The sequence below is a fragment of the Chenopodium quinoa genome, unplaced genomic scaffold, assembly GCF_001683475.1.
Source record: "Chenopodium quinoa cultivar QQ74 unplaced genomic scaffold, ASM168347v1, whole genome shotgun sequence".
Taxonomy (NCBI): Eukaryota; Viridiplantae; Streptophyta; class Magnoliopsida; order Caryophyllales; family Amaranthaceae; genus Chenopodium; species Chenopodium quinoa.
Window position 1 is genome coordinate 1,453,016 of NW_018744497.1, and position 8,893 is coordinate 1,461,908.

The 8,893-nt window shown below is 35.8% G+C and overlaps 1 long non-coding RNA gene across 1 annotated transcript; it reads right to left on the reverse strand.

Annotated features, from left to right (window-relative positions):
- Positions 1–3,440: 3,440 nt before the first annotated feature.
- Positions 3,441–5,811, reverse strand: LOC110697700. The gene is made up of 3 exons (XR_002506543.1): positions 5,193–5,811; positions 4,771–4,841; positions 3,441–3,764 (listed from the first exon to the last, which is right to left on the reverse strand). It is a non-coding gene; the product is annotated as an uncharacterized LOC110697700 (long non-coding RNA).
- Positions 5,812–8,893: the final 3,082 nt, after the last annotated feature.

Here is an 8,893-nt window from a genome sequence, read left to right on the forward strand (position 1 = left end):
ATGAACAAAAGTAAAAAAATGTTGTTTTCTAAATCCTTTAAATACGAATTCACTTTAAGCAAGTTTGTTGATGAAGAATGTCAAAAAATTCACGAACAATCATTAATGGAATGTCATGATTTGTGTTAAATTCAACAAGATAATCATCTAAGGATTTTACTTTAAGTGAACTGTTTTCGAAAAAGGTAGAAGAGAAAGAAAAGGAAAGTTGGATTGAAAACGCTCATAAAATGTTTAGAAATATTAATCAACCCAAATAAACTCTTTAAAATGATCGATATACTAGAATGTGGTATTTTTGATCATTTAGATTTCAATAGAGATCTTTATTTATTTTATTTTATTTTAATATTATCATATTGCTCATCTTTAAAGAATAAATACTATTAGTTTAAATAGAATGGTTGCCTCTGAACGTAAAATCCAAGAAATAATTGAATTATTTTCTCGGATTTATTATTCATTATTCTCTCTTATTTTTTGAGTTTTTCTTTTGTATCATACTCTTTTTTTAGAAGGATTTCTCGATTTTTTATCTCTTTTTTTCTTTTGCGGCAATTATCCTAAGTAAGGTTCTCGGGATTTTCTTTTTTTAAACCATAGAAGAGTTAAATAAATTACTATTAAATTAAGGTTAATTAATAACGACTAAAAGATGATGACCATGAAAATAGGTATGTTTAGGAATGGGAATATTGATGACGTCCTATTAAGGGATGTGAACTTCTAATGACGAACCGTATAAGAGGTAATGTCATTAGTTCAATTAAAAAGTACATAAACGAATCATCATAATCGAAAATATTATAGCGCGTAATTTTCCGTCTTGTGGTAAGGTGGAGAGTGCAACTTTGAGAGTAGCGTTCTTTAAGGGAAAGAAAGGCATTAGAAAAGGTGACCCCATGTCCCCTCTTCTTTTTGTAATAGTCATGGAGTATCTTTCAAGGCTTTTAAGGAAAGTGGGAGGCATGAGGAGCTTCAAGTTCCATTATAGGTGCAAGATACTCAATCTGAACCATCTTGCCTTTGCTGATGATCTGATGTTGTTCTGTTATGAAGATAGAAGTTTGTTTCTCTCTTAGTAAGGGCTTTGAATACCTTTGAGAAATGTTCTGGTTTACAGTTCAGTGCTGAGAAGACAGCCATTTATTTTGGAAATGTTACAAGGACTGTGAAACAGGATATCTTGAGGGTGTCTGGTTTTGTTGAGGGTTGCACTCCTTTCAAGTACCTTGGTATTCCCCTAAATGTTAGAAGCCTTTCAAACAGTGACTATGACAGTTTGATTGACAAGATGCTGGCTAGGATAACCTGTTGGTCAAGTAGGAATTTTTCATATGCAGCTAGAAACTTGATGGTCAACACAGTGCTTTTAAGCCTCCATACTTACTGGACTCAGTGTGTCCTGCTCCTAGCTGGTGTGATCAAGAGGATTACTCAGATTTGTAGAGCTTTCCTTTGGGGTGGAGATACAGTGCTGAGGAAGTCTCCTCCCATTTCATGGGACTGGAATTACAAGCCAAAGAAAGCTAGAGGTCTTGGCATGAGAGACTGTGAGACATGGAATACATCAGCTCTTGGGAAATATATATGGAAGATAGCTAAAAAAGAGGACTCACTATGGGTGAAATGGGTTCATGTAGTGTATATCAAGGATAGTGATTAGTTGGATTTTAAGCCTAAGAAGAATGCAGGGTGGGCATGGAAGAAACTTTGCAAGGTTAAGGAAAGATTGAAAAAGGGTTTTCAGAATGAGGTGGATTGGACTCCCTGGGTCTGGAACAAATACAATATCCCGAAGCACTCCTTTGTTCTCTAGTTAGCCATTCAGAACAGGTTAAGGACAAAGAGTAAGCTTACTGAGTGGGGTGTGTGCCAGGATAGCTCCTGTTTCCTCTGTGGTGATGTTGTTGAGGATAAGAAGCACTTATTTTTTTACTGTGAGTATAGTAGAAGATGTGTTAGAGGTATTAGTGAATGGTTGAAGCTACCTGAAGCTATGTTTGATATTGATGTCTCCTGGAAACAATGGGGAGAGTGGATACAGGACCCTATCAAGAAGAAAGTTTGCTTTGCTGCTCTAGCTGTTGTGGTCTATCAGATATGGTTTGCTAGGAACAAGGCTTTTTGGCTAAAGGTTGTCATCCATCCTAGAGCTGTGTGCAGAATAATTCGGGCTGATATTGTAAAGAGATGCAGGCAGATGATCAATTGCAAATGGCAGAGGAAGAACTGTAAATGGCTGTATAGGTTACGAATACTTTGATTTTAATTTGTATAGTACTCATTTGTATAGGTTACTGGTTGTAGCTTCTTTTGTTTGTAGCTATTGTTGCTATGTTGTTAGTACTGTTGCTTGTTTCTGTACCCTTCCCAGAAGGTGCCAGATGCTAGCTTCAGTTTTGCTTCCTTCTCTTCTAGAGGCACCCTTCCTAGAAGGTGGCCTCTTTGAAGACTAGGGAATGTTAGGTGGATGTGTGCCTTCTTTGAAGGCTTTTGTAGTTTTGGAGAGTTACAGCTTTCCTTTTTGTAAGTTGTAACATTTATTTCTTTTTGGTAATAAAATTACTTACTTACCAAAAAAAAAAAAAAAAAAAAAAAAAAAAACTTTGAGAGTATCGCCTGCCACATGCGGATTTTTTATTTATTTATTTTATTTTTTTGCGAAAACAAAATAAAAGAATGATAAAAAAACATGTTTTTGAAAAAAAAAAAAAGAACAAATTAAAGCAACTAAGTTAGACAACATTGTTAGCCAAAGAGATATTATTAACACTATTTAAGATTAACCTTGAAACAGTATTATCGTTCTCTCCGTATAACATTGCTCGTAACGAGTCAAAGTCAACATTGAGCAGTAGGTGTGAGGAGGGTAGTCCGTCATTGGGGATCGCACTTCCTCTATGCCCATGGCCCTTTAAAAGCCTAGGACTTTACACTTTTGAAAGTGTGTTAGGATTTGAATTCCTGATTTTTTAGGGGATTTTGAATTAGAATTGATTTTATCATTACGGTTTTTTTGTAAGAAACTAATAAGGAGTCGTCAATGAGTTTTAGCAAAACTCATAAACCTCGTTCATGCCTTTCTCCCAAGTAGAATTCAAGGATATTTAGCATGAAAAATAAGTTTACCCATGCCCAAATTGGTTTACTTGTACCAGAAATGAGTTCACATTAGTAGAAAAAGTGCTTTTTGTAACTAACAAAAACAGGGTATTTGTAACCAACATTGCCCGTTACAAGTACTAGGGTTGTAACTAACATTTCAATTATCAGTTACAAATAGTTATGTATTTGTAACGGACATTTAATATGTTCGTTACAAATAGGTACATATTTGTTACGGACAATTGATATGTCAATTACAAATAGGTACCTATTTGTAACTAACATATCAATAGTCCGTCACAAATACTCAATTTCGAAATTTAAAAAAAAAATTACCTAGCAAATGCTAGCTGAGATGTTTAAATGTAACACAATAATACTTTTATTACAAACCAATAATAATGACAATTCACCGACTAACAAACAAAAAATAAAAAATAAGGTAAATATACAAGTAGAATATTAATCCTTCCAATAGATACAAACTAAATTTATTTCCTCTAATCTCATTTCGTTGCAGCAAATTACGGTATTAAAAAAAAAAAATCTACAAAGTGCAGGTACAACTCCCATCGTCACTCCCTGTAGTTTGATCATAGTTGGCCACATTTGGATCAATACAACATCCAACAACTGCCATATAGCTGCATGCTTTCCTGCACAATCCCGAAAAAATGACTATAAAGTGGTAATAATCAAGGCTTATGCCTAATGGTGGAGAGGGTATTTTGTTCACTAAAGGTTAGTAATATCCTCTACGTCAATTATGAGTGTACAAATTGATTACTCATTAGGAAAAAAAACACAAGAGGACTATAATCAATTTATAGTCACATCATTGTAGATGAGTGTACTCCACAAACGGTGGCAAACCCAGTACAATTTTTTCTGTCTTTAATCCCATCATGATATACAAAATTAAAATAAAAAAATTTAATTCATCATTTCAAAAAAAATCAAACAAGTACTTCAAATCAAACAAAGTAAGGCAATACAATACATAATAAAGACTTCTCAAGGTTAGGACCAAGTATTATTTTGGTCGAGATATCATATTAAGATAGATCTCACGAAAAGATACATATTGAATATAATCCTCATTCTGCCATCATAACCACCCATATCAGCATATCTACAGTTTCCCAACAAGTCTAAAAGCATACCATTCCATTATATACATACATACATTACTAGTAAATTAAAGTATAGGACATACAACCAAATTAAACAAACTAATTCTACATGAGAGGTTTTCTAACTTACCAAAAAAAAAAAAAAAAAAAAAAAAAAAAAAAATCTACATGAGACTATGATTTGGGGCTTTCCTTCGAAAAAAAGAAGACTGATTTGGGGCTAACTTGGCAAGTTAGAAATAAATAAGCCTCTGTTAATGAGGTATTTATTTCCCTGTAAAAAAAATGAGGTATTTGTTTCTTCACACAGCTAGTTGAATCATCATTCTTACTAAATCTGGACCATGTAAGATTATAAAATAACAATATCAAAACAAAATGGTTTAAGCTTCTAAAACAGTGTCCAAAATCAATCAAGTCATAATACTCTGTGTAAAGTGAAAGACAAATAAGGAAATCAAACATACTGCATATCCTCAGGCATGATGGTGAACTCTTAGCATGAATGGCGCACAAGTTAGTGAGTTACCTTCCTTAAACAGTCCCACAAGGTACACCTTGGTCGCCTCCTTGTGCGTGACATTGTAACCTCAACTCAATCTGCTCATTCAATCCAAATAAAAGCAATTAAAACGCTACTTCAACCATAATCCCCAATTTTCAGTTATAATAATTTTGATAACGTTTTATTAAATCTAAAATTTCTAATCTTTAAGTGAATTTGACATTGGAATCTTTAGCTATTTCACAAATCTAACGAAAGATGAAATTTTCAAAGGAACCCCAAATTAGCATAGAAAAGATACTTAAACAAAAAACCTCATAACATAAGCTAGATCTTGAAAACCAAAACAGATTAAACCCAAATTAAATTAAAAACAATATACAAGTAAATTTGACAAGCAGATTGGGATAAAATTCCTTGAAAAATCAATTTAAAAAACTGTTTACCTGACAAGAGATGTAGAGATCGATCTTAGAGCTTCACATAGCAAACCTTTAGCCACAACATCACCACAGAAAACACCTCACCGCAGCAACGCAAGCGGCAACAACCATAACAAGAACCCTAAAAATCCAACCTCGATCCACAAGCCACCGTCACCATCTTAAAATTGGAACTCTAGAAATCAACCAGAAATTCTGAATTAGGATAACATAAACCCTAAATCCGAAATTTGTCAACAATAATATTGAAATTAAAAAAATAGCGATACAAATGTAGTAAAAGATGACATTTGCGAAAATTTTAAGCGGAAATCAAAGAGGAGAGGAGATGACACTAGATTTGGGGACCAGCTGCTAGAAAGTGGTCGTTTTGGCCCTTTTGTGTGAGCGGCGACTTTAAAACCTTACTAATGCTTCAAGGTAGGGGAGGAAAAGAAGAGAGGAGGGTGGAAGAAGATCGGGCGGCGACCTAACTAGCAACAGGAGGAAGAGGGATGGGATGAAGAGAGGGAAAAACGAAGGGGAGATAGGTATGACTGGTATATGAGAATATCAACGCGAAAATTAAAGATAGATGGGTGGTGTTGGGCGTGTGTTTAAGACTTTTAGGTGGGAAAACCAAAAGTATAAACATTGGTATTAAAATAGGATTTATTTGTAACCAACATTAGTTATATCCGTTACAAATATCCCATTTGTAACATACATAATTAATGTTGGGTACAAATATAAATCTTGTAACTGACAAAATATTGTCCATTACAAATACTAAGCTATTTGTAACGAACATAACTAATGTTGGTTACAAATATAGTATTTGTAACTGAAAAACAATTTTTGGTTACAAATAGGGTGTTACAAATAGCATTTTTTCTATTAGTGTCGGGAGTGAGGGTGCTAAAGTAACGTTCCCTTTAGGGGGGAATTGTTATCCTAACACAAGTGTGGCCTCTACTAGCTCTTCCCTTTTCACAATTTTAGCACCAAACAATATATGCAACGTGATACCTAAAACTAAGTTAGTTGATTTTATTTACAAGCATTAATCACATAAAGATTACATTGCAACGAATGTCATTATTCTTTGTTATTTAAATTCGTGAAAAGAAAAAGAAATAAACATTATTTGTCTTGACTTAAGTGATAAAACAACAATTAATTATTCCAATTCTAGTCTATAATTAACGCAAGATACTATGTGAAATTATTTAATTAAAAGTTTGTTTAAAGTGATTAAACAACACTACTTAATTGATTAAAGTTATTTGAACAAGAAAAGAAAAGTGATTTATATAAGTGCTCAGGAAACTAACTATTCTCCTTTGTTTGCTAGATCTTTGTTTTGGATGTTTATAGACCTTCCTTCTTCTTCGTACCTCCAACGCTTCAATGGAATCAATTAGGGTTGGAGAGTATATAGGAAGATAGGGGAAAAGTAATATGATAGCAAGAAGGTTTGAGAGATTAGAGACTTCACAATGCAAGGGTTTTAATTCTGATTTTTCTGTTGTGTTTAGGTCTCAGCGAAGGCCCCTATTTATAGACGTAGGAATCTAAGTTTAGGGTTTTCGAGCCGCGACGTCAGGTGGTGAGCGCAACTCTCGGATTCACGTTGGAGTGCCGCGCACAACTTAGAGAGTTGCCGCGGTGCGGTTTGCCTTATACAAAAACACGTTTTTAATACTTCCATAACTTTTGATTCCAAAGTTGGATTAACAAAAATAAGATATCATTGGAAATATCTGAATGTCTAAATTCCAATGCCGTTGAAGTTAGGTTAAAATCTGTTGTGGATCAAAAGATATGGCAGTTTGAGTGCAAGGGTGTCGGTTCTCCAAGGCAATTGTGCTCTCCTGAGGCGACACTCTAATTCCATAATTTTCCCCACGGGGACGCTTGCTTATGAAGGCGGTTAAGTTCGTCTCCATATTCGCTCTATTTCTAGCAGACACGTGAACCCCAAGCGGATCCATCTACTTAGGCCAGGACGATGTCTCATCCTCCTCACTATCAGTAGCCAACTGTAGCGAGCTACTAGACTCTTCAGAGTCTGACCCTGAGCCGAATTTCCAACCGCTTCTCTCTTTGAACTCCTCTAATATCGAGTCACTTGGGGTGCTTGTTGCACTAAGGGGTTGGTCGTAGACCTCGTCAACCGGCACCTCCAATGTGCCGTCTTCCCTATATTCTGGGTTAGGCGCCGTCATTTTAGTCCGAGCCATAGTGTCCTGCACAGACACAAAGACGGTTGGATTCAGGGAAGAAAAAGGATGGTCCAAACAACCAGAGACAGCACCTCTAGTCCTAGACTTAGTCGTACCCGGAGACCGGCTGACTACTGTACTAGGCTGTGCCGTGTGTGTTATTGGCGAAGCCATTTATTCAAAGCAATATGCACAAACGGTATAAAAGGATAGAAAAGAGTAGGGAGAGAGACGGTTACCTCAAAAAGTTTTATATAAAGAAAGATTTCATAGACGTTGACCTATTGTATCAGACGGTGATGTCAGGCGGTGATCAGAGTTTCTTTCTTTAAAATCTCTCTACCTTTTCTCTCTATATGTTTTGGAAAATGTTAAAAATGAGGGGGGGTGGGGAGTGGGGTAAACTTTTATTTATATAAGGGTAAATTCAGGGGCATCCCTGTAATTTCCCCAGAAGCTGAACAGTTAAAAACCGTTGACTAATGCCTAAGTGACAAGTATCACAGGTGCCATGTGGCACCCTACGTCACCCCTGTGAGGGGCAAATGATTTGGGTAAAAATTCCCAGGCCACGCGGCCTAATCAGAAGGTTATACGTGTCACCCCAGGAGAGGTCCTAAGGGGACCAATAAGTGGCTTACACATGGCATCCCCTATCAACAATGGCGGCCTTCAAAGGCCCAAATCCCGAGGCGCCGTAAAAACGGCGCATCCCAATTACCTAGGTTGATAACCTAGGACATGGGCACTGATTCCCAACATCCTATAAATAGGGACATTTACCCCATTTTGGTGGCATGTTCATTTATTACAAAAAAAAACACAATTCTCTTACAACAAAGAAATCGCCTGATCTCGAGATTCGAGAAGATTCACTTTACTTTTCGCATTTTACTCAACTTCGAATCTTACTAACTTGATCGTCGGAGGTGGAACTCTGTACAACCAGAGCTTCCGTTTGCTTGTAGGTACAGGCGAAGAGGATCTAGTCTTGGTGACGTAACTCTCCCATAGGACACATAAAAACCCCCGAAAAAAGGCATATAATATATATTTGGAAATTTTTTTTAATTTTGCTTTCTAACCTAAATAGAACTAGCTCAAAATCGTTTGTATATTTTAAAGTATGGCCGTTTTAGTTCAAGGGTGTTGGTTTTGGGTCGAGTTTTATTGTTTTGGTCATATCTTTTTCGTTTTAAATCGGAATTGGGCTTGTGATATATCATTGGAAAATTTATTTCAAGGCCTATCCAATAAAATAATACTTGGATTAAAATTATAGGGCCATAAAATCAGTTTTTCTCGTTTTAGGATTGTGATCACGTAAAGAGAAAAATGGATCGCGATTATGGTTTAGTGAAATGGGCTAGGAATTGGGTTGGTTTAGGTGAATTAAATGGAAATGTATTGGGATAAGGCTATGGTTTTAAGCACTCCGCAAATTAAATACACAACCTGACCAATAACGATGATGAAAGGTTGTTCATCATTAGGTTTGGA